A 26,777-nucleotide genomic window follows, 5' to 3' on the forward strand; every position below is an offset into this window, starting at 1 on the left:
GCCTAGCCCTGGCCGTTGTGGCCATTTTAAGAGTAACTCAGTACAAAAGCAGAGTTCTAGAGAGAGGAGAGACAGAGGGAGAGGTCTTCCATCCACTGGTTCATTCCCCAAATGGCCATAACAGAAGGGGCTAGGCCAGGAACTTCTTCCCGGTGTCCCACATGGGTGCAGGGGCCCAAGTACTTGAGCCATGTTCTGCTGCTTTCCCAGGTGCATTAGCGGGAAAATGTTATCAAATGTTAATAGTGTTATCTATGTGAAAGCAGCAGCAGCAGAAGTCTGAAACCTTTCAGTTATGATTTAAAAGAAAGAAAAAGCAATGAAAAAGCAACAGAACCAAATCGATGAACTATTTCAAGGCAATACCAACATACACATACAATTTGGCCCAAAAAATAACTTTTTCCCCATCTCTCAATGCTGTTCAAAATCTTTTTTTTTGTTTTTAAAGATTTATTTATTTACTTGAGAGGCAGAGTTATGGAGAGAGAGAAGTCTTCCATCTGCTGGTTCAGCAACAGCTGGAACTGGGCTAATCTGAAGCCAAGAGCCAGGAGCCAGGAGCTTCTTCTGAGTCTTCCACATGGGTGCAGGGGCCCAAGCACTTGAGCCATCTTCCACTGCTTTCCCAGCCCATTAGCAGGGAACTGGATCTGAAGTGGAGCAGCCGGGATTCAAACTGTATCCACAGGCAGATGCTTAACTTACTACACCACAGCACCGGCCCCTCAAATCAGGGTCAGTATTGTGGCACGGCAGGTAAGAATTTGCAACATTGCCACTCTACAATTCAAGTCACCATTGCTGTGACTATGTACGGAGCAAACCAGCAGATGGATGAACAATCTCTCACTCTTACTCTCCCCATCCCCTGTAATTCTGCCTTTCAAATAAATTAAATAAATCTTTGAAAAAGAAAGAAACCTGTTATCTGAATCAGAGTACTTGGGATAGATACCCACTTTGGGCAGCTAACCCAGCCTGGAGCCCCAACAAGCATTCAGGAGTATACTCTCTTCCTCTCACTGTCTCTCAAATAATTTTTTAATTTGGGGGAGACAGGCATTTGGGCTTAGCAGGTTAAACTGCCACTTGGGATGGCCAGATCCTGCACCCCATATCTGAGACTGGTTCATGTCACAACCACTCTGTTTCCAATACAGCTTCCTGCCAATGCATCCTGGAAGGCAACTGATGATATCTCAAGTGCTTGGGCCCCCACCACTCAAGTGGGAGACCAAGACTGGGTTCCAGGCTCCTGGCTCAGCCCTAGCAGGCATTTGAAGAATAAACCAGCAATTAAAGATCTCTGTCACTCTGCCTTTCAAGTAGATGACAAAATACACATTTATAAATTTTTTAATTAAAAAAGCTATCATCTACCTACAAACTATACCACCTATGCATTATTCGTGACAATAACAGTTATTAAACCGGAATATAATCAAGCCTCTAGATCTGACTACAAGTCTATAAGATACAAGGAAGAGAGGCACAAAACTGTTACAGTGCAGATGCAATCAGCAAATTCTAGTGATAGAGATACAGAGCAAGAACAAGCGAAATCTGAACACTGATTTGGTATTACAAAATTATTATTTTTAAGTGTAATAACAAATGTTACCCATGTTCTTAAATTTTTTTAAATATTTATTTTATTTATTTGAAAGACAGAGTTACAGAGAGAGGTAGAGACAGAGAGAGAGGTCTTCCATCCACTGGTTCACTCCCCAGAAGGCTGCAATGGCCGGAGCTGTGCCAATCCAAAGCCAGGAGCCAGGAGCCTCTTCCAGGTCTCCCACGTGGGTACAGGGGCCCAAGGACTTGGGCCATCTTCTACTGCTTTCCCAGGCCATAGCAGAGAGCTGGATCGGAAAAGGAGCAGCTGGGACTAGAACCGGCACTGGCACTTCAGGCCAAGGCTTTAACCCGCTGCACTACAGCACCAGCCCCACTCATGTTCTTTAAAAACAGTCTCTCTCTAAGGCAGATACAGAATTATATTAGCAAAAGAATGAAGGGGGCGGGGAGAGAAGGTGGGCCTTGGCCCAGCAGCAGTCGTCACCACCAGCATTTCAGGAGTGAATCACTGGATGAGAGGCCTCTCTGTGTTTGTCTCTGCCCATCAATTAAGTTTTAAAAATATGTACTTTAACAACCTGCCTTCTCATTATCTCTCACAAATACAGATGCGAAACTCCCCTACAAAACAGTAGCAAATCAAATTCAACAAAGTATAAACAATATATAAATGTATAAGTACAAGCAAGTGGGATTTATCCCAGGTTCACAAGGCAGGTGCAATGCGCAAAAATCAATTAATGCAGGGTAGGCATTTGGCTTAAAAGTTAAAATACTGCTTGAGGGGCCGGCGCTGTGGCGTAGCAGGTAAAGCCGTTCTCTGCAGTGCCAGCATCCCACATGGGCACCGGTTCAAGTCCCGGCTGCTGCACTTTCAATCCAGCTCTCTGCTATGGCCTGGGAAACCAGCAGAAGATGGCCTAAGTCCTTGGGCCCCTGCACCCATGAGGGAGACCTAGAAGAAGCTCCTGGCTTCGGACTGGCACAGCTCCGGCAATTGCGGTCATCTGGGGAGTGAACCAGCAGATGGAAGACCTCTCTCTCTCTCTCTCTCTCTCTCTCTCTCTCTCTCTCTCTCTCTGCCTTTCCTTCTATGTGTAACTCTGGCCTTCAAATAAATAAATAAATAAATATTTTTTAAAAATAAAATACTGCTTGAGATACCCACACCCAGTACCAGAGCACCTGGGTTCTCAAGTCCCAGCTCTACTGCCAATCCCAGCTCTTTGGTAATGCAGGGGGCAGCAGGTGATCGGTGAAGTAGCTGGGTCCTTGCCACCTCTGTGGGAGACCCCAAATGAGTTACAGGCTTCTGGCTTCGGCCTGGCCCAGCCCTGGCTACAGCAGGGATTTAAGGGGTGAGCCAGCAGATGGGAGATCTGTGTCTGTCTTTAAATGCTCTACTTGCAGTCCAGCTCCCTGATAATGCACCTGGGAAAACAGCAGAAGAGATGGCCCAAGTGTTTGGGCTCCTGCACCCATGTGGGAGACCTGGATGAAACTCTTGACTCCTGGCTTCAGCTTGCTAGTAGGGCAGCTTGGCTCCTGGACATTGCCACCATCTGGGGAGTGAACCAGCAGATGGAAGAAACAGCTCGCTCATTCGCTCTCTCTCTCTCCCCCCTCTCTGTAACTCAAGACTTTCAAATAAATAAATCTATTCTTAAAATTTGTTTCTAATCAATTAATGGAGGCAGGCCTTGTGGTGCAACAGTTAAGCCACCACTTAGGAGTGCCAGCTTGAGTCCCAGCTGTTCCACGTCCAATCCAGCTCACTGCTAATGTGCCTAGGAAGCAACAGATGACCTGGACACAGTTCCCGCTGGTAGCTTCAGCCTGGCCCAGCCCTGGCTGTTGTGGGCATCTCAAGACTAAACCAATGGATAGAATATCTCTCGTTCGTTTGTTCTCTCTCTCTATCAATCTGCCCTCCAAATACATAAGTCTCCTGTTTAAAGATCAATATAACTATCACATCAATAAGCTAAACAAAAATCACAGCAAAAGACATAGAAAAAGTGCTATTTGGGACGCATATATCCCCTGAGAGAGTAATTCCAGTTTCCTGCTCCTAATTCCAGTTTCCTGCTAATGCACATCATGAGAGGCAGCAGGTAATGAAGTGGGTGGATTTCTGCCACCTGTGTGGGAGGCCTGTATGGTTCCTGGTTCCTGGTTCCTAGCTTTGGCCTGACCCAGACCTGGCTGCTGTGGGTATCTAGGGAGTGAACCAGCAGATGAAAGACATCTCTGCCTGTATCTCTTTCTCTTTGCCATTAAAATAAATTAAACTGGGACCAGCACTGTGGTTAAGCCTTGGCCTGCAGCATCTGTTCATGTCCCAGGTGCTCCTCTTCCAATCCAACTCTCTGCTTATGGCCTGGGAAAGCATTAGAAGATGGCCCAAGTGCTTGGGCCCCTGCAACTGCATGGGAGACCTAGAAGTTGTTTCTGGCTCCTGGCTTCAGACTGGCCCAGCTCCAGCTGTTGTGGCCATTTGGGTAGTGAACCAGAGGATGGAAGACCTTTCTCTCTGTCTCTCCCTCTCTCCCTCTACCTCTCAAAATAAACAAAATCTTAAATTTTAAAACTCTCAGAGTAAGAATTCCTCAATAATAAAGAATATCTGCAAAAGAATCTACAGTTAACATCATGCTTATTGACAAGAAACTTGCTTTCTCACTAAGACAAGGAAAAAGGTAAGAAAAGTCTTAATTACTTATTCAGTGGGTTATGGTTTATTTCTAACACTAAACTGTGAAAAATTCACTTAAGTCTCTACAAATGGTGTCAGTATGTGCCAGTTTACTAATTATTTAGACAATAAGAAGAAATTCAATATTCTATAGATAGCAAAGGATAGTATTCAAAAAAAATGTTTAGTCAAAAATAGTCTGGAAATGGCAATGGTTCCCCGTATTTAAAGATAAAGATATAAATTTAAAGATTTATATCATTAAATATCAACACATGAAGCTAATTACCCATACCAACCAAAAAGGGACAGGATCTAGAAGTGTATTAAAAAGCACAGAAATGATGTCCTGTTTTCAGAATTCCAATCACAAGCACATCACTGCAACTTAATGTGCAGCAGGAAGTAAAGACAATTTTTCATCCTCCGCAGAATACGGGCAATTTCTCTGTATCCAGGAAAGGCTGCCTTGCGATAATCAACTTAGAGTTGAGAGCAGTTATACTGTCTGGGCTAAGAAATGTCAATGGATGGTGGTGAATGACTGGGTAGTCAGTTGCAGTAAAATTGGGCTGAAACCTGCCACAGTTAGATATGGCATACAATATCCCCTAAAGGTTCCTATGATGAAAGTTTGGTCCCCAGTGCGGTGATGCTGGGAGACAGTGGGGCCTTTAAAAGGTGGGACTTAGTGGGGGGTAATGAGATCACTAGGGGTGCTGCATCAGAAGGGATTAACACTGATCCTGAGGAGTCGGTGAAAAACAGCAAACTTGAACCACCACCACCACCACCACCACCACCACCACCACCACCACCACCACCACCGAATCTCTCTGCTGCCTGTCTGGCCATGTGATCTCTCCAGCAGGCATGTCATGTTCTCAACATAACAGAGCAGAAGCCAGCGCCATGCTCTTGAACCTCTAGAACTAAGACTTATACAAACCTCTTCTCTTTATACATAACCCAGCCTCGAGTATTTTATTTCAGCAATAGATAATTGAGTATTCTATTTCAGCAACAGACCAATACAGACCCCTACCTCATATCACATACAAAAGTTAACTCACAATGATCACAGACCTAAACTTAGGAGCTGAAATTATAAAAACGTTGGATGGAAACAGAAATCATCTTTGGATTAGACAGACACAAAGAACAAAACAAAAATGAGTTGGGGTGTGGGGAGCAACTCGGACTAGACTGTTACTGGAATTAAGACTTATTCTATGCATCTGCTCTCCCACAATATGGCGCTGAGAAGGGAGTAACAACTTCTATGCAGCTGCCTCTCACCAACTTGAGTGATGACCTGCAGGAGCTGATCCTGCTCCTGATTGGAGGAGAGCCTAGGCAGGGTTTAGTGTCGTTCCTCCGCGAAGAGGGGGAGCGACATTGGAGGACTGGCACTGTGGCACAGCAGCTTCAGCTGCTGCCTCAGAAGCCAGAGTCCCATATGGGTGCCAGTTCAAGTCCCAGCTGCTCCACTTCCAATCCAGCTCCTTGCTGATGTGCCTGGGAAAGCAGCAGCAGGACCCACGTGGGAGACCCAGAAGAAGCTCCTAGGTCCCATCTGGCCTAGCTCTAGCATTTACAGCCATTTGGAGAGAACCAGCAGATGGAGGAGCTCCCTCTCTCCCTCCAACTCTGCCTTTCAAATAAAATAAGTAACTCTTTAAATTAAAAAAAAGTGATGAGAAATGGTACTGGGACAAATGTAAAATGGTGCAATCACTTTGGAAAAAAAGCCGGAAGTCTGTCAAAGATTAAACATAGTTACCATATGATCCAGCAAGTCCACACCCATGGAAAATGATACTCCTCACAAAAACCTTTGTATAAATGCTTATGACAGCACTTTTCCTAATAGTTAGAAAGTAGAAATAACCTAAATGTCCACAATTAATTAACAAAATGTGGCAAAGTACAATAGAACATTCTTCAGCCACAGAAAATAATGAAGCACTACACAGGCTACAAGTGAACCCTGAAAACATGCTAAATGAAAAGAAGCCAAATGGTCACATTAATATAAAAATCCAGAAAGACAAATCTCTAGAGACAGAAAGCAGGTTCATGGTTGCCAGGAGACGGGCAGAGGAATAACCACTAGTGAGTACGCGGCTTCTCTGTGAAATAACGAAAACGCTCTGGAATTATACACAAGGTCTTCAGAAAGTTCACAGAAAAACAGAACTGACAGACAGGTTTAACGGGACAGGCATTGTGGAGCAGCAGTTAAGCAGCCATCAAGTCCCAGCTCCTCCACTTCCAATTCAGTTTCCTGTTAATATGCGTGGGAGGCAACAAATGATGGCAAGTACCTGGGCCCCTGCCAACCATGTGGAAGACCCATGGAGTTCCTGACTTCCTGCTTCTGCCTGGCCCAGGCCTGGCTGCTCCAAGTATCTGGGGAGTGAACCAATGGATGGGAGCGCTCACTCAAGCCCACGCATGTGCACACTGCCTCTCTCTACACAGATAGATTCACACGCATTTTTTTAAAGATTCATTTATTTATTTGAAAGGCAGAGTTACAGAGAAAGAGGGGGAGGGGGAGGGGGAGGGGGAGGGGGAGAGGTCTTCCATCTGTTGGTTCACTCCCCAGATGGCCGCAACAGCCAGAGCTGTGCAGATCTGAAGCCAGGAGCCAGGAGCTTCTTCCGGGTCTCCCACACAGGGGCTATAGCCCAAGGACTTGCTTTCCCAGGCCATAGCAGAGAGCTAGATCACAAGCGGAGCAGTCGGGACTCGAACAGGCGCCCATATGGGATGCCAGTACTGCAGGCAGTAGCTTTACCCACTACACCATAGAGCCAGCTCCTCAATATATTTTTTAATGTTTATTTATGTATTTGAAAGGCAGAGATGCAGAGTGTCAGGGAGAGACAGAAAAGGGTATCTTCCATCCACTGATTCACTCCCTAAATGGCTACAACAGCCCGGAGCCCCATCCTGGTCTCCCACATGGGTGGTAGGACCCGAGCACGTGTACCATCCTCTGCTGCCTTCCCAGACATATCAGCAGGAAGCTGGATGGAAAGCAGGGGAGCCAGGATCCCCTCATATAGTAGTGTTGCCTGCAAAATTCTGCGAATATGCCAAAAACCACTGAACTGTATACTTTTAAAGGGTGAATTTTTTGGAATAGGAAAAATACCTCAATGAAGATGCTTTTTAATTAAGTTTTTTTTTTAAAAAATGGGAAGATATGCAACTGAATCCACAAACACCTTATCCATTTAATCATTTTTATTTATATGAATTAACACCATTCACATAAAAATGATTTAACAAGGGATGAAAAATCAAAAATTACTATGATGGGGCTGGCACCGTGGCTTAGCAATTAAAGCCACTGCCTGCAGTGCCAGCATCCCATATGGGAACCGGATTGAGACCTGGCTGCTCCACTTCCACTGCAGCTCCCTGCTGTGGCCTGGGAAAGCAGCAGCAGATGGCCCAGGTCCTTGGGCCCCTGCACCCACATGGGAGACCTGTTAGAAGCTCCTAGCTCCTGGCTTTGGATGGCCCAGCTCTGGCCACTGTGGCTATTCGGGGAGTGAACCAGCGGATGGAAGACATCTCTCTCTCTATATATGCTTCTCTGTAACTCTTTCAAATAAATAATACTTATTTATTTATTTATTTTTGACAGGCAGAGTGGACAGTGAGAGAGAGAGACAGAGAGAAAGGTCTTCCTTTACCATTGGTTCACCCTCCAATGGCTGCCGGCACACCGCGCTGATCCGAAGCCTGGAGCCAGGTGCTTCTCCTGGTCTCCTCCCCCCAAGCACTTGGGCCATCCTCCACTGCAATCCCGGACTACAGCAGAGAGCTGGATTGGAAGAGAGAAAACCGGGACAGAATCCGGTGCCCCAACCGGGACTAGAACCCGGTGTCCCAGCGCCGCAGGCAAAAGATTAGCCTATTGAGCTGTGGCGCCGGCCTCAAATAAATAAATATTTTTTAAAAATTACTGTGTTGGCTGAGGAAGGGATACGATAGACTGTGTTCTATATTTCAGCTACAAAAAAAGGAGGTTCACGTTTATATTACCAAGAAATTTATTAAGCAGGAAAAACATTGTCAACTTCAGATCCAATTTATCAGATCTACTTCCACGTTAAAATTCAAACCGATAGCCCTTGTCAAAAACCACATCTTAACCCAAATACCACCCACCCAGAAAGCAAGGATGCTTACAGATTTTTTCTCAAAAGTGGTAAAATTCTAGTCTAATTCTATTAAAGTGACAAATACAAGTAGCCTAAGTAAAAATGTCGAATAGTTCTGAAATGTGTAACAGATTTGTCTTTGCTTTAGTTCTGCCGAAAAGGGCATATGAAGTCTGAAAAAAAAAGTTTATATAAATACTTTCTAATAACCAATTTCAAGAAGAAAAATATTTTGATGGAATAGAGAAAAGAGAACAAGTGTCCCTGTAGATGCGATGGGTAAGGCAAGACGGTTTACTGCTCAGAAACTGCATCCCTGAAACAGCAGGCCTCCTACTCACACACAACAGAAACAGACACACCTGTTTTGCACATGCATCAGCAACCACCCAGGCACCACATAATTACACATATTATCCTCTGCACACAAAGATACTATGGACTAGCTTGCTGTGTTTCCAACATTGTTGCTAACAGGCAGCCGTGAATCACACACCCTCTAACTCATTTGCCTTATGATCAGTGCCACGAGCTCCAACATCCGAGGTTAAGAAAGCAAACCTGAGACTACAAACGATTTCCTCCTTCCTATGACACTAGAGGCTTCTACACACCAACAAGGAACAGGAGGCCACAAGGCCATCACTGTGGCCAAACTCCACCCAGGTAACTGCCTCCAGTCTCAAATCTGGAGTAAACCACAGAACTGTGGCTCTTCTGTTTAACAATGTGACATCATTATCAAAATGCTGAGCATTCCCTATAGGCAGAGAACTGTGCTAAGAGTAGTTAAGAGACACACAATTTCAAATATGGTCTCATTAGCTTTCAAAGTCTCAGAAACTCCAACACTAGAAGAGGACCAACTGCACATCCTACAACACCTCTCCTACTAGCAACGTTTCATCAGACCCTGTATCCACATTTTCCCGACCAAATATGGTCACCACAGTTATAGGGTATAGGGTTCAAACCCACTTCTCAGAGGTCGTAACCTATTCGGGAAGCAGAACGAAAAAAAAATACACTGAAGTCAGGCTAGCATATACCAAGAAGAACAATCCCACAAGAGTAAGTAGATCTCTCCGGCTTCACAGAAGAGGCGGGGCTCACCTGGGCCCAGAGTAAACAGAGTATCCGCGAACACAAGCAGGCAGAATCTCCCCCAAAGAACCACACTAGGGCCAAGGCAGGGGCTTCAGAGGAGCCGCACACCAGCTGGCTCACGAAGGGAGCAGGAGCTACCACCGAAGAACGGATCGGAACCGGACTCTACAGAGAAGCCTGCACGCCACCCGGAGCCTGGACTTCACTGTGCAAGCCAGCGGGCCGAGTTTCGGCACGTCTTCACGCTGCCATGTGAGAAAGCTGGTGTTCATACATGCAAGACACTATCTACCCAAAGCGTAAGAGGCACACCAATGTTTCAAATAGAGCACCCATGCCTGGGGAAAGGGCAGACGCCGCCCACACACAGAGGAGGAGGGGAGGCGAAGGGGCGCACACACGGGCCAAAGGAGCCGAGTTCAGGACACCACAGCCAGCCACCTGCACATCTACCCTGATCGGAAAGGCAGAGTGTACGCACACGCTGCAGCTCTCACCGCATCAGGCACAGAAAGCAAGCTGCCTCGAACACCCCCGGCAGGGCCCTGCGTCCCCCACGCCGTCCACCCTGACTCCACTGGGTACCCCATGACCCCCCAGCGCCCGAGCCCGGATCGCGGCCACGAGTGGGTTCCTCCACCAACCCGGCACACGGCAGGAGTCAACAAACCGCTCACGACACTCGACAGCATCCTCCCGCCACCGGCACCTCCAGCAGCCCGTGACACCACGCTAGGAAATTTCCGTACCAGGCGGAAACCGCCCAAGCCAGAGCTCACGCACGCGGGGACAGGGCTCTCATCGCAACCACCACGGAGCGGGATCCAGGGACCCCCGCCGCCGGGGGCAGGGGCTTCCCCGAGGCCTCGGCCAAGCCAACCTGCAATCCCGCCGGCAGCCCCGGGCACCCAGGTGCGCTCACCGCGGAGGACCCCCGGGGGCAGCAAGCGACAGCGTCGGCCCGGGGAGAGGAGCCCCTCGCGCACCGCAGCACCGCGGCCGGAGTGTCCGGACCCCAGCGAGCCTCCGCGATGACGGGCGCCCGCGGCGAGCGCCCCTCGCAGCCTTTTGTCTGAGAACGCCCCGAGTCGCCGGGCCGGGCCGGGCCGGGCCGGGCCGGGCAGGGAGACCCCGGCAGGCGGCGGCGGGGAGAGGAGCGGCCGAGCGGCCGACACCCAAGTTTGGAGCCCGGCACCAACTTGCGGCGAGGGGCCCAAGTCTCGGCGGCCTGCTGCGGGGCGGGCGCCAGACCCCGGGCGCCCCGGCGGGGTGAACAGGCTGCCGGACCCCAGCCCCCCCGGGCCTGCTCCCGCAACCCGGCGCCCAAGATGGACGCGCGGCCGCGGCTGCCCCGAGCCCCGGCCTGGGCGCCTCCGGGAGCGAGGGGCCGGGCAGGCCGCGAGGGGCCTGCGGCGGGGCGCCTCCCGGGCTCGGTTACCTGGCGGCGGCGGCGGCGGCTCCTCCAGCTCCTGCGCCTCCTCCCCGCGCGGCGCTCGGCGCCCGGCGGCGGCGGCGGCGGCGGCGACTCCCCGCACGGCCCGCGGCGACGAGCCGAGCCCGGCCCCTCTCCGCCTCCCCTAGCGCCGCCGCCCGCCCCGCTGCGGCCGCCTCCGCCCGCCCGCCTCAGTCAGGACATGGTCTCCGCGGGCCGCGCGCGGCGCCCGGCTGCCGGCGGCGGGGGCGGAGGGCGGCGGGCAGGCGCGGAGGCGGGGGAGGGGGCGGCGGGGAACGGGCGGGAGTTTGGAAGGGGGAGGGCTGCCTCGGGCGCTGCGGACTCCTAATGGCGGCAGCTGGACCCGGAGCCAAATAAACCCCGCGGCGAGCAGCACAACGTCAAGGCCGGACCCCGCCGCTCGCCGCCCCGTCATTGGCCCCGAGGCCGCCAGCGGCGCAGCCAATGGGCGGCCTCCTCTTTCCGGGCGCAGGAGGCGGGTCGCGGCGGGCTGACGTCACCGGCGCGCGGCCCCGATTGTGAGGCGGCGGCGCGCGCCTGGCGCGCGGGCTCGCGGGGACGCGCGGAGGGCGCCCCGGGGCGGGCACGAGGGCCGACGGCGGCCGGGAGGGCGTTCCGGGCGGGCGTGGCGCTGCGCGTCTGCGGCCGTCGGGGCCGCGGGCGGACGGCGCCGCGAGTCTCTCTCGTGGTCTCTGTTTAGCTGCTGTCGCTCTCTGCGGCGGCTTCACGCCCGGGGTGAGGACGCAGGGGAGATAACGTGCCTGGTACCTGAGGGTGCTCATCGCCTCGTGGGCCCCTGTCCGGCTTGGGTCAGCCCGACTCTCTCAGGGTTGCAGAGGAGCCTGACCCGTCCTGGGCTGTGAGCTTCCCCCAGCGCCAGCTCTAGCCAGGAGAGAGGACGCGACGATGTGGCCGTAGGCAGACCCAGCGGCCGGCCGCCGAAGCACTAGCCGTGTGTGGGAAGATTCTCTAGTAGACAGCGGCTCCCCCCCGCCCTTGACCTTGCAGCCCTCGCCCTCCCTTGCGCTTGATGCATCTGGAAGGTGGAAATCTCCACCAGCCCCTGCGGCGCCCACCCGGGACGTGGGAGCCACAGTTTAACCCCGCGCGTAAGCGCGGCTAAGACACCCGCACTGGGGACCGCGTCCCAGCTGCACTCCCAAGTCCAGCTCCGGCCACTGAGCAGGAGGTGATGGCGCGAGTCCTGGTGCCCCGGCCACCCCGGGGAGACCCCGGCTCCAGCTGGCCCGCCCGGCCCCATCGTTGCAGGCACTGGGGGACTGGACCCGCAGGTGGGAGAGCTCTCTCTCTAACTCTTAGTGTTTGAAAAACTTGCGGTGAGATGCCACTTAGTGAACCCGCTCCCCGTGCTCAGGGCTTCTCTCCGAATGTGTGCGAAGCTTCGCTGTGGCCAACAAAGGGCAATTCTCTGTGCAGATCCCCCTCCCCAGCGAAAACATGACCCACAGCCGCTGGCCTGAGACTCATGGCCGACTGCCCCTTCTCGGGCCCGGTCCGTCAGCTGCTCCAGGACCGGCCGGCAAGTTAGATTTAACTATCGTAGTCTTTTGCCCACAAAACGTCACACACATTCTAGAGCATATGATGAACACAATCGCAGGTCTAATCGTACACCGTTTGGGACAGACAATCGTTAGGTGCACACTTCAGTGGGAGACGTTTTCCTTAGGAGCTGCTGAGGCCTCCAGCTGTTCCTTTGTGAATGGAAGCTGAAGAGCTCAGCAGCAACCAACCAGGTGCACAGACCCAGGTGCCTTTGTTTACTCTGAACCGCACCAGAGACTGTTGGATGGAAGACCTCGCTCGCTCCCAAGTAAAAAACTTTGAAAATAATACTAATAAATAAAGCCTTCCAGTTTAAAAATAAAAGGCTTTATTAGCTCTTTACTTGATTTAGTCACTGCTTGATGAATATCTACCACACAGCCAGAAGCAAGTGAGAAGCATGACAGCAAAGCAGGTGAGACGGAAATAGCCGTGATTATCACACAGTGGAATGCTAAGTAGATGCAAGTGAGGATCACCGTGTCGTTGAGAGGAAGACGTTGAGAGGAAGACAGATCCCAAGTGACGCGGTGTTAAAGCAAGAAGGATGCTGCAGATCAGTCCAGTGAGCCTCAGCCTTGGCCAGTTCCTGCAAGTGTGGACGTCTGGGCCCCACCCCCAGGACCTGTTGCAACAGACACTGGGTGGGGAGAGGGAAGGCTGGACTTTAATGCTTGCAGCACACTCTCCAGGGACTATAATGTGCAGCTTTTTTTTTTTTTTTTTTTTTGACAGGCAGTGTGCTCAGTGAGAGAGAGAGAGAGAGAGAGAGAGAGTCTTCCTTTTCCGTTGGTTTACGCCCCAATGGCTGCTGTGGCTGGCGTGCTGTGGCCGGCGCACTGCTCTGATCTGAAGCCAGGAGCCAGATACTTCTCCTGGTCTCTCATGCGGGTGTAGGGCCCAAGGACCTGGGCCATCCTCCACTGCACTCCCTGGCCACAGCAGAGAGCTGGGCTGGAAGAGGGGCAACCGGGACAGAATCCGGCACCTCGACCGGGACTAGAACCCGGTGTGCCAGCGCCACAGGTGGAGGATTAGCCTAGTGAGCCGCGGCGCTGGCCTAACTTTTTTTTAAAAACTTCTTTTTTTTTCTTAAGATGTATTTATTTACTTGAAAGGCAGAGTTACAGAGAGGCAGAGAGAGAGAGAGGAAGAGAGAGAGAGGAGAGATCTTCCATCTGCTATTTCACTCCCTAAATGGCTGCAACCACCAGATTGGGCCAATCAGGAGCCAGGAGCTTCTTCCAGGTCTCCCACATGGGTGCAGGGGCCCAAGGACTTGGACCATCATCTGCTGCTTTCCCAGGCACATTAGCAGGGAGCTGGATCAGAAGTGGAGCATCCGGGACTTGAACCAGCACCCACAGGGGATGCTGGCACTGCAGGCAGCGACTTCACCCGCTGTGCCACAATGCCACCCCCAGGGGTGAGAACTTCTGACACAGTCCCACCCCCAAAGCTTGCTGATGTAGAAAGTCAGGCCTAGAGGTGTGAAGTGACTTAATAAAGACAGAGCAACTGGGCCTGGAACTAGAGCTCTTGGTTTCCTGCTCGAATGTTCTTTTCCCTGACACCACATTTGAGAGAAAAAAGGTTAACAAATACAGCAGTTAAGGAACGGACGCCTGCTGCTTGGCACAGAGACTGAACTACCAGTCTACTCACATACATTTGGGTTCTGAGAAATATTTGCTGGTAAACATCTTCTGTATTTTTATTTGTTTTCTTAGGACCCCTAGCCAAAGGGTAGACAGTACAGTCAGTCTAGTTTTGCTGACACTTAGATTCTTCTGGCTTTCATGTCAGTGGTTTCTCACACCACCTGTAGAAGATTTAGCTCCAGTGTACGTGGTCTGCCTACTGGGAAGGTCTTAATGCCAGATAATGGGTCTGTACCGAGTTGAATTAATAGCCGAGAGCCAGAAAAGGGTGAGGTGTCAGTACTACACCTTTGCCTGCAATGCCTGTGGGACCAACAAGGATGAAGCTAAAAGTTAGGACGGAGAAACCAACGTATAGACGCTAAACATACAGGAGCTAAAACCCAAAGGAAGCTGTGGAAATGAGAAGGAGGGGGCACGATTGGAGGAGGACCACGGTAGAATCTCAGGGTTTGCCAGTGACAGGATCCAGGACAGAAGGAAGAATCAAAGGGTAGGAACTCTGGTGGCAAGATCAACCATGGGACACACCAAAGAGTCTCTAGTGGAGAGGCCGGGCACATGGAGCTCCTGGGCTCAGGGAAATGTGGCTAACGCAGGTCAGCCATGGAAGCCCCCAGAGTGGGGGTGGGGGGGGTGGGGGGATGTTCAGAAAGATAGGAGATGAGAAAGGTGGCTCTATGTCCTGGACACTTGACCTCAAGGTCGTGGCCATCAACAGTCCCAGCCTTTGCAGACTTGGAGAACAGTCAGAATGCAGGAAAGGTCACTGGATCGACAAACGAGAGACTCAGTGACCTTCTGGACAATAGTTCTCCATGGCTGGGGAGGAGAGAAGCCAGATTTCCAAAGTGGAAGTCATGCGTGGGCTTTGGAGCATTGACAGCCAGTCCAAGCGGACTGACAGCGAAAGGGGGGCAGGAAATACAAGAATAGACCCACACACGAGGGGGAAAGATGGAAAGGCTTTGCCTTGTTTTTTAGGTTTTTATGAGAATGGGCACATCTGAACCTTTTTCTGTAAACAGGAGAGAAAGAGCAGGGGTGGGGGATGGGTTGGTGAAATGCTTGCAGTCCAGGAGGGAGGCAACACTCAGAGCGCAATCCTCGGTGTGGGCAGGCAAGGGAGCCCTGTCTCAAAGCAGGAGCATGGAGAGATCCTGGCAGGTGAGGCGGAGGGGATGGAGCGGGCTTCACACCCTTTTCCTCCTTGGGGATGCACGTGCAAGGTGCCCTGCCAACGGCTGCATGGGCAGCCAGAGGAGAAAAGCCAAAAGAGCAGGCAAAGGAACAGCAGTAAGGAGCCACTTCCTCCTGCAGGGTGTGGAGGCCCAGAACCTGGTCCACAGTGGGGAGGTCAGCCCACATGGGCTCCCTGCACCCGGACACTTCCCCATCAGGAGAGTGAAGGGATCTTTCAAACGGAGTGGCAAACAGGACCAGCTGGCTTAGGCAGAATCTGTGCTTCTAGAAGGGATAGTTACAAAATGAGTTTCCCTCAAGAGAAATTCAACAGATGTTCGATTGTTGCAAGGACAAATTCTCAGACGTCTTGCACAAAACGTCAGTCACATGAGAGTACTTCAGGAGTTTACGGATAGATGAGTGTTGTGGTGCAGCAGGTTAAGCCGACGCTTGCAACACCAGCGTCCCATACTGGGGCACTGGCTCAAGTTCCAGCTACTCTGCTTCCAATCAGCTTCCTGATGAGGCACGTGGGAAGTCAGTGAAAGATGGCCCAAGTACTTGTGCCACTGCCCCAATGTGGGAAACCCAGATGGAGCTCCTTTCTCCCGGGCTCAGCTTGGCCCAGCCTTAGCTATTGCAGTCATTTGGGGGAGTGAACCAGCAGATGGAAGATCTCTCTGTCTCTCCTTTTCTCTGTAACTCTGCCTTTCAAATAAATAAACAAATCTTTAAACATTATTTAATTGGTTGAAATGTATGTTATGGATACTATGCTATGCAAGGATTTCTTTTCTTTTCTTTTCTTTTTTTTTTTTTTTTTTTTTTTTTTTTTTTTTGCACCAACATAAACTTATCAAATCAGATCAGGCGGTGGGCACAGCAGTTAAGCCACAGCTTGGGACATCCCTATCCCATATCATTATACCATGTTCCAGGTTCAAGTTCCAACTCTGCTCTGCATTCCAGCTTCCCGCTAATGCACATCCCGGGAGGCAGCAGGCAAAGGCGTAAGCACTGGGTCCTGCCACCCTGTGGGATTCTTGGATTGAGTTCTGCGTTCCTAACTTCAGCCTGACCCAGCCTGGGCTGTTGCAGGCTCTTGAGATGTCTGTCTCTCTCTCTCTCTCTCTTACTTTTCCACTATTTTTTCTGTTCCACTTTCCATGAAATTGTTGAAGTACCCTTATAAAATACAAAATATCTCCACTGGCCGGCACGTGGCTCAATAGGCTAATCCTCCGCCTGCGGCGCCAGCACACCGGGTTCTAGTCCCGGTCAGGTCGCCGGGCGCCAGATTCTGTCCCGGTTGCCCCTCTTCCAGGCCAGCTCTCTGCTGTGGCCCGGGAGTGCAGTGGAGGATGGCCCAGGTGCTTGGGTCCTGCATCCGCATGGGAGACCAGGAGCACCTGGCTCCAGCTTTCGGAAAAGTGCGGTACGCCGGCCGCAGTGTGCCAACTGCAGCGGCCATTGGAGGGTGAACCAACAGAAAAGAAAGACCTTTCTCTCCATCTCTCTCTCTCTCACTGTCCACTCTGCCTGTCAAAAAAAAAAAAAAATCTCCACTTACTTTGTCCAGTATACCTGGTTCCTCGGTGGGGGAAAGACTCTTCCAATAGCAAATACAAATATAATGCTGCCTGACCCATCCCATCCAACAAAGGGTGCTGTTGAGTGGAACAACAAACCACCCAGTGGCCCCTCAGCACCTGTCACAGACTTGCCTGTAAATAAACACCCCTTATGAAGAGCACAGTACACCTGGGGAGCATCACACAAAATAGGGCTCATTTGGCTTTTCCAGGGCTAGGAGTGTTGTCATCTCAAGAGGCAGGAATTGGGGGCCAGCGCTGTGGCGTAGCAGGTAAAGCCACTGCCTGTAGTGCCAGCATCCCATATGGGCGCTGGCTCCAGTCCCGGCTGCTCCATTTCTGGTCCAGCTCTCTGCTATGCGCCTGGGAAAGCAGCTCCCACGTGGGAGACCCCAAAGAAGCTCCTGGCTCCTGGCTTCGTATTGGTGCAGCTCTAGCTGTTGCAGCCAATTGGGGAGTGAACCAGCGGATGGAGACCTCTCTCTCTCTCTCTTTCTCTGCCTCGCCTTCTCTCTATATAACTCTTTCAAATAAATAAATAAATCTTAAAAAAAAAAGAAAACATTTCCTTAAAAAAAAAAAAAAAAGAAGCAGGAACTGATGTTCTCTGAGACAAAGTCACCCTGTGCCTAAGAGTTTCCTCCATCTTCATCCAGGGCTCCCTGTACACCACACTCACCTGATTATGAAAAAATCATTGACCTTTCAGTGAGTCTTTTTTTTTTAGATTTATATATTTATTTAATTGAAAGGCAGAGGGAGAGGGAGAGAAAGAGATCTTGTATCTGCTGGTCCACTCCCCAAATGCCCACAACAACCAGGGCTGGGCCAGGTTGAAGCCAGCAGCCAGGAATGTCATCAGGTTCTCCTACACGGTGGCAGGGACTTGAGTACACGGGCCATCCTCCGCTGCTTCCCAGGCGCGTTAGCAGGGAGCTGGATCAGAAGCGCAGAGCCGGCACCCACCCGGTGCTCTGACGTGGACGCCGGCATCCCCAGCAGTGGCTTTACCTGCTGCACACAGCACCCCTCTTTCGGTGAGTCTTTTTAGGAAGTCCAGACACATCAAGGATCTGAAGCTTCGCTTCTGTTGTTAACCTGCACCTAGGAAAGTTTGGCAACACAGTGAGTGGAAAGAATGTGGACTTTGGAGTCAAACAGTCCCAAGTTCAAGTTGCGCTCTGCCGCAGAGCTCTCCTGAGTCCCAGTTTCCTTCTCCACAAACGGCAGGAAAATGTTTCCTTGCGGTTACAGCGGATTCAATGGGGCAAGAGGTGATAAAGCCTGGGCGCGCTCATGAGGCCTGGATAGATTCGGGTGTCCTTTTCTCTAGGTGACATTGACCGAGGAAGGACTGCAGGTCAGGCACTGTGCTGAGCAGACAATGCAGACAAAGCAGGCTGCCTCTGCCCCAAGGGGTTCATAGTCCGGGGTCCCCCTACCACCTGGGAGGCCCTGAACCCAGACGGGAATAAAACAGTCTATTCCACCAACCTTTAACTGAAATGGTGCATTTACACCGATTATCAGTGTAGTCAGCCAAACCACAGTATTAACAACCTGTGACTCCCGCACCAATAGAAATCATAAATTTTGTGGATAACACTATGGTTGTAGAGGTCTCAAATATAGTCAGTGCTCATCACCATTGCCAAATCATGGTGACTGTTAGACCCACCGCTGGCTGTTATTATTTAATGTGTTATTAAAGAAGTACTTAAATGGATAGTACTTTTTTTTTTAAACATTTTGGTAACTTTGCAGGTACTTCAAAAAGTTCATGGAAAATTGAATTAAAAGACAAGTTTATGTTGGTGAGAAAATTTTGAAATCCATACACAGAAGGAAGTTCCCAAAAGTTCATGGGGTAGGCATTTGGCCTAGCAGCTACACCAGCAGGTGGGACACCGACAACCTACATAAGAGTGCCAAGAACTCCATTCAGGTCTCCCACGTGGGTGGCAGGGACCCACACACTGGGGCACAGAAGGAACCCTGTATCCATTAGCCCCCTGTCCCCAGGCCTGAGCCACCACTGATCTGCTTCCCGTCGCTGTGGGCAGACCTGGTCTGGACGTTCCGTGTGAGTAGGACCACATCCTGCGTGGTCTTTCCTGCTGACCCCATTCCATCTGCAGCATGTTTCCAGGTACATCCACACGGTGGCATGTGTGTGACCCTCACTCTTCCCTATGCTGGTGTTTCCAGGTGCACCCACTCTTCCCTAGGCCAGGTAAGATCCTATTTCAGTGGACAGCATTGGGCCTATGATTGGGACACCTGCATCTCATCTCGGAGTGCCTGGGTTCAGGTCCCAGCCCTACTCTCTCCGAATTCCAGCTCTTTGCTAATGTGCACCCCAGGAGGCGGCAAGTGGTGGCTCCAGTGGTTAAATCCCTGCCACCCACCTGGGAGACCTGGGTTGAGTTCCTGGCTCCTGTCTTTGGCCTGACCCAGCCCTGGCTGTTGCGGGCATTTGGGAAGTAAACCAATATCTTTCTCTTTCTTTGTCACTCTGCTTCTCAAGAATATGAACATAAACAAACATTAAAATAAATAAAGTTCATGGAAAATGTGTATTATGAAAAATCTATGCACGGATTTCAAAAACTTTTGCACCAAAATAAATCTCTAGTTCCATTTTCCCATGAACTTTTTGAAGCATACGCATAGATTCCAATTTAACTAATTTCCTTGAAACTTCATTTATTTTATGCACTTAAGCAATTATTCTGAACTGGCTGTGTCACATTAAAAGTTTTCAAACTCTAGTCCCTTCTGAGGGAGGTTGATCTCTATTCGTTTTTCAGGACAGAGAGGCAGACTCTATCAAGCACTAAGACTGCTAACGTTCCAGCATAGGGCATGAGGTAGCCACGCAATCCCCCTGGAAGTGGGAAGTTGTAGGAAGCCAGAAAGAAGAGAAAGCAGCCGGAGACGCATGGGAAGGGTGAGCACTGGGCTAAGACGGCGTCACCGAAGGTGGAAGCAGAACTGGCGGCCCCACCCTCCAGTATGTGCTAGGTCTAACCACTGAGCAACCCCAGCTGAACAACCTCAAGGGCACTCTGCCCCACTGCTTTTTTTTTTTTTTTAAGATTTATTTATTTATTTGAAAGGCAGAGTTACAGAGAGGCAGAGGCAGAGGCAGAGAGAGAGAGAGAGAGAGAGGTCTTCCATCCACTGGTTCACTCCCCAAATGGCCTCAATGGCCAGAGCTGGACTGATCTGAAGCCAGGAGCCAGGAGCTTCTTCCAAGTCTCCCATGTGGGTGCAGGGGCCCAAAGACTTGGGCCATCCTCCACTGCCTTCCCAGGCCACAACAGAGAGCTGGATCAGAAGAGGAGCAGCCAGGACTCCAACTGGCGCACATATGGGATGCTGGCACTATAGGGGGCAGCTTTACCCGCTACACCACAGCACCGGCCCCGACCCTATTGCTTTCATAAACAAACCTCAACCAGGTTTGGTGCTGAGAAGATGATGTCTATATCATTCCCAACACACACAGACACCACACACACACAGACACCACACACACACAGACACCACACACACAGACATACCACACACACACAGACACCACACACACACACAGACACCACATACACACAGACACCACACACACACAGACACCACACACACACAGACATACCACACATACACAGACACCACACACACACAGACACCACACACACACAGACACCACACACACAGACACCACATACACACAGACACCATACACAGACACCACACACACACAGACACCACACACACACACACAGACACCACACACACAGACACCACACACACAGACACCACACACACACAGACATACCACACACACAGACACCACACACACACAGACACCACACACACAGACACCACACACACACTCACATAAACATCACACACACAGACACCACACACACACTCACATAAACATCACACACCACACACACATACACATACCATCACACTACTCATACACATACCCACATAAACACGTATATACATAATACAACGCACGTCCACATATATACCAGACACACCACACGTACCACACACACACTCCACATATACCACACATACCACACAACCTCATAAACATGCACAAACCACACGCACACCACATACATACCATACACACAACACACACAACCAATTAAAACTACATATACTGTACACATCACACATACACACACCATACACAGACACCACACACACTATATACACACATATACAGTATACATGTATCACACAGACTCAACACACATATCACATGCATTTACATACAACACATACACAACACACATGTATCCCCACACACATCTAGACATACCACACACACATACACACATATCACACACACACCATACTCATGCACACACATAATACACATGGATCCCATTCACATACACACATACACACACACACACACACACACACACACGTTCTCTCTTTCATGCAAGGAGAAAACACGCTGCCCCAGACTCCAATACTTCATCACATCTTATGATGTAATCCTTACGGAAATGAAAATATTCTGCCGCTTGCCAAACACGAAAATGACAAATGAGCTAAAAGTCATTTCAAAGCACTAAAGTTAGGAATGCCTCAATATTTTTCATTCCTTTCCTTCTAGTCATTTCAGCGACCACATAATCTAAAAATATTTCAAAATATTTGAAAGTATTCATGATGTCATTCAAGTCTATCTTAAATTAACCAAAGTGATTCATGCAAATGATTTCCTTTGCTTCAAAAACAGGCTGCAAAAGTGGGCAGCTGGCCTAGCGCTGTAAGACGCTGTTGGGCCACCCGCACTCGTATCAGCGTGCCTGGGTTCAAGTCCCAGCTCCGCTCCTGGTTCCAGTGCTCACTGTGGGAGGCAGCAGTGGTGGCTCAGCTAACTGGATCCCTGCCAGATGAGACCCAGATGGAGCTCCTGACTTTGCCCAGCCTACCACCAGATGCTGCAGGCATCTGGAGAGGCAACCAGCAGTTGGGAAACCTCTGTCTGTCTGTCTCTGACTCTCAAATAAAATATAAAAATAGATTTAAAAAAAAAGTAAAGAAATGACAACCTCCAAGTTCAAACCATAGAGCAAAGTGAATGCCTTGCAAGGCAGCTGAGGTGGGACAATGGCAGAAAAACAGAACAAGGGATAGTTTTTGAAATTTGTCCAGGGTGTGGTGGTCTTCAGAGGGTGCATGGATGCCTTGAAATCGTATGAGAACATCCTCTGGATGCTTCCACTCTCACAATGCATTTATGCCCTAAGATTTGTTAAGAACCACTGGTTTGGGGCTGGCGCTGTGGTGCAACAAGTTAAACCCCCAGCCTGCAGCGCTGACGTCCCATATGGGCACTGGCTCGAGTCCCAGCTGCTCCACTTCCAATCCATCTCTGCTATGGCCTAGGAAAGCAGTAAATGGAAGTCCAAGTCCTTGAGCCCCTGTACCCATGTGGGAGACCCAGGGGAAAAAGGCTCTTGGTTCCTGGTTTCGGGTTGGCCCAGCTCCAGCCGTTGCAGCCATCTGGGGAGTGAATCAGCAGATGGAAGAACTTTTTCCCTCTCTCTCTAAAAAAAAAAAAAAAAAAAGTGTGGTAAAGGGACTGGTGCTGTGGTGCAGTGGGTTAAGCCGCCAGCTGCCACCTGCAGTGCTGGCATCCCATAAGGCCACCGTTTCAAATCCCAGCTGCTCCAACTTCCAATCCAGCTCCCTGCTAATGCACCTGGGAAAGCAGCGGAAGATGGTTCAAGTGCTAGGGCCCCCTGCACTCATGTGGGAGAACCAGATGAAGTTCCAGGCTGCTGGCTTCAGCCTGGACCACTGAGGCCATTTGGGGGAGTGAACCAGCTGATGAAAGATCTCTATCTGTAACTATTTTTTCAAATAAATCTTTTTTTAAAGGTGTGGCAAATCCTATAAACTATGACTTTGTGGTAAATTCTATTTGTGAAAATTATTTATTGAAAAAGCCAACTTTAAAAGTAGAGAAGGCAATGATATTCACTGTTAACCCACAAATCACTTATAAAAACTTATGTTAGCTCTATGTCTTGTGGGTCCCAGCCAGGCAGATGGGAACATCTGGGGGGAGGGGGCCACTGGGTTAGGACCTGTGGGGTCTGTACTCTCGTCCTTGAGATTAAGTCCTGTAACTTGTCTGTCCCTTGACCTTCCCTTCAGTCTTGGAGATCACATCAACCTGACAACAACCTTGCTTTGGGAGCCTGGTGCAGTCGGCACAGAGAATGCAAGGTGGCTGGAACCGGGTGTGGAAGCCAGAGGGCTGGGCTTAGCCGGAGCTCACGCTCCCAGCAGGGTCGGTCAAGGAAAGGAAGATGCTGGCAGGATCAAGGCCGCTCACCCCCACCTTCACCTGACCACTGCGCGTGAGTCTGGGTGCCCCAGCGAGGTGTGAGCGGAGTGGGGAGGGCTTCCCCAAGAAACCCGGTGCACGGCCCTTCCGTTCTTGTGAAAAGTGTAAACACACAACTGAAGTTGAGCAAAACAGGCAGCAGGGGAATCTCCATTTCCCCCAGGGCATTGCTTTAAATCCTATTCATGACCAAATATTTTCTGAAAACAAGCCATGGGCACAGTAACCGCTGCCCCAGCCCCCATCGTGTAAGGCTGCCAGTAGAGGGTGTGCATTACCGGTCGGGGTCCCAGGTTCAAAGAGCCGGCACGCTCCAGTGGGACCGTGGAGATTCCTTACAAAGGTGGTGGGTATGATGGAAGACAACACACCGCAATGGTGACAGAGCCCTGAGCTGGCAGTCTGGGAAGCCGTGACCAAACCCTGTAGAGTGTGGTTGCTGGCAGGCAGGGCCGCCTGGCTGAGGCACGGCCTTCCCAGAGAGAGGCCACCAGGGCCACCAGGAGGGAGCCAGCCAGAGCAAACATTCTGACTTCCCTCCCCTCCCCGCCAGTCTCGGCCGGGGCCTCCCATTGGCCACACCAAACTGGTGACCAGAGGGCTCAGGGACTGGTGACCTGCAGTCTTTGCAGGTCAGTGGGTCCCAAGGAGCATAGAAGAGGAGACAGCGGATGTGGAGGGACACGGGAGGCTCTGCAGCCCTCAGAAACTAGTGCAGAACAAATGCAGAGGCATGCATGTCTCCAGGGCCTCACGTGGAGGACACAGCTGCTGTCATGATGAGTCCCTTCTCCTCAGCAAAGGGTCTTCCACCAAACTCAATGTATCTGGGGGCTGGCACTGCGGCGCGGCAGGCTAAGCTGCCACCTGTGATGTCTGCACCCCACATGAGTGCCGGTTTGAGTCCCCACTGATCCTTTCTGGGTCCAGCTCCCTGCCAAAGTGCCTAGGAAAGCACGTTGCAGGATGGCCCGGGTACTTGGGCTCCTGCCACTCACACAAGAGACCCAGATGGAATTCCAGGCTCCCAGCTTCAGCCTGGCCCAACCCCAGCCATTGTGGCCAAGTGGGGAGTAAACCAGTGGATGACAGAGCTCTGTCTGTTTCTCTCTAACTCTGCATTGCAAGCCTTAAAAAAAAAAAAAAAAAAGATAATGTGTTCTAAGAATATCCAATTTTTTTGCTTTCTGCTACAGGCATAAAAAGAATTATGCTAATCCAATCTATCCACAAAATTGCAAAAGAGGAATGTCAGAGTGGTGCAGAAATGTTCCAGTGAAATAATGGAGAGACATCAAGGAATTGCTTCCAATGGCAATAAGTAGGAGTAGAGTATGAGCCTGTGGAGTGGACTGGTTGCCCGTCCCACAGCGTCTCTGGAATGAGATGACGCATCACAAAAGATAAGGTGGTTGGAGCCTACGTTGAATTCAACACCAGTCACCCTCCCATCTGAAACAAACTGTAGTGCTGCAGCTGGGGGAAATGCTAGACTTTTACGATGCTGGAATTATGGTGTAGAGTTGAGTCTGTCTGCAGGATTTCCACCACTGACATCAGGATTAGCGAAAAAGGAATCTTCCTTATATTAGTAAGTAGGAAAGAAATGCATTAAGAAGCCAGTCCTGACTCCGAGATAAACACATTTTGATAAAGCAGAGAGATTTATGGATGACACGTAGCTTTGTGTTTAACGTAATGCCCCTGAAACCTCTCTGCTCCTAGGGAAAAGCCTCCCGCCAACAACATAGGAGCAGCGCAATGCCCGGGTTGCCAGGCACAGAGGATCTCTGCCACGGCGCAGAACCGGGGCAGGGGGTGGCTCCCGTGTTGCTCCGTCGGCAGACAACATTGTCACCAAGAACAGAAGGGAAAGGCATCTTCAAGAGGAAAGTATACAAGAGCTAAGAAAACAGACCTTTTTTTTTTTTTTTTAACATTCGTTTTCATCAGAAGGCCACTCTTCCCGTACAAACTGCCTGAGCGGACACTGTGCCGTGGCGTGGGTCGGCAAGAAAGCGCTCTCTTTGTGGGCGATGACTTTCAACAGAAAAAAATATGTAAGTGTTCATTTGGAAATGCTTTCTGTAGAACTCAGAAGTGAAACAAACATCATTATTCGTTCCTCAAAGACCCGTTGAAGACATTAGCTTGTCTCAGAAAGCACAAAGCTCGGCACTGCTACATCGAAGTCCTCGAACCGGTTCACTGCTTCCCTGCTTACAATTCAAAGACAGGTGCAATAGTAGCACACAGAAAATAATACAGGCCAGATAGACGAGTCTCTCACTGCAGTTTTTCTTACGAACTTGAGAAAGTCAGGATGAAGACAGTTTTAATTCTCAAGGAGTGAGGAGACAGGTATTGATTTATTTTCCTGAATGTATAGCCTCCATAAGCTTAAAAAGGAAATAGAGTCCATGGACATGGAAGACACCGTGAAAAACTTCCCAACTCCCGTTCCCACCAGCCGCTCCGGCTACATACAGAGCACCGGTTTCTAAAACAACGGTTGCCTTTACTGTTTCCAATCCTCTGTCCTGCACAGGGTGGCTCTGTGACTCAGTTCTGGCCCATAATGGATTTATGGTGTAAATCCAGCCAAAATATTATTGGAGTGACCAGCGCTGTGGCGTAGTGGGTAAGGCTCTCACCTGCAATGCCAGCATCCCACAGGGGTGCCAGCTCCTGCCCCCACCGCCCCCACTTCTGATACAGCTCCCTGTTAATGCCCTGGGGAAACAGTGGAAGATGGCCAAGTACCTGGGCCTCTGCACCCACATGGACACCCAGATGACGCTCCTGGCTCCTGGCTTCAGCCTGGCTCCACCCTGTCCATTGTGGCCTCTTGGGGAGTGAACCAGTGGATAGAAGATCTCTGTCTGTCCTCCTTTCTTTGTGATTCTGAATTTCAAATAAATAATACATCCTTTTAAAAGATGTTATTATAAAGGATTTTATGAAAATTTTCTTTCAAAGGGCAAAAATGGGCCATCTACACCCCCGCCCATCTTCCTTTATGGCCTATGGATGTGATGGCTGGAGCCCCGTGGCTATCCTGAACCAGGACGGTAGGTAGCACGGAAAGCTGGGAGCTGACACTGATGGTGCCTTGGGGCCCTCAGGGTGCAGTCACACCAGGGCTGCCGTACCTGGGCCACACACGTGAGGAAGACACTGTTGTCTGGAGCATAGCCTGACAGAATGGTGCTCCACTTCCTGGTGTGGAGAGATTGCTCACGCTTCTTCCTCATTCTTCAGCCTGACAGTTGTTAAACACTCAACTTTGCCTTTTATACGAATTGTTTACATTTTTATTTATTTTCATTTTATTATATATTATATATATATATATTTTACAGGCA

At 50.3% G+C, this 26,777-nt stretch overlaps 1 protein-coding gene across 4 annotated transcripts in view; it reads right to left on the reverse strand.

Moving 5' to 3' along the window:
- Window positions 1–26,777, reverse strand: part of ZRANB1 (zinc finger RANBP2-type containing 1) — a 125,333-nt gene that overhangs the window by 51,816 nt on the left and 46,740 nt on the right. The window contains exon 1 of one of the 4 annotated variants that reach the window (XM_051833526.2): window positions 11,003–11,397. The exons of 2 other annotated variants lie outside the window; for them this stretch is intronic. The gene's annotated coding sequence lies outside the window, so the exon portion shown is untranslated. Of the gene's footprint in view, window positions 1–11,002; window positions 11,398–26,777 lie in introns of those variants that run through there. One more of the 4 variants, XM_051833530.2, reaches the window with a different exon arrangement.

This window comes from Oryctolagus cuniculus, chromosome 15, assembly GCF_964237555.1.
Source record: "Oryctolagus cuniculus chromosome 15, mOryCun1.1, whole genome shotgun sequence".
Lineage (NCBI taxonomy): Eukaryota > Metazoa > Chordata > Mammalia > Lagomorpha > Leporidae > Oryctolagus > Oryctolagus cuniculus.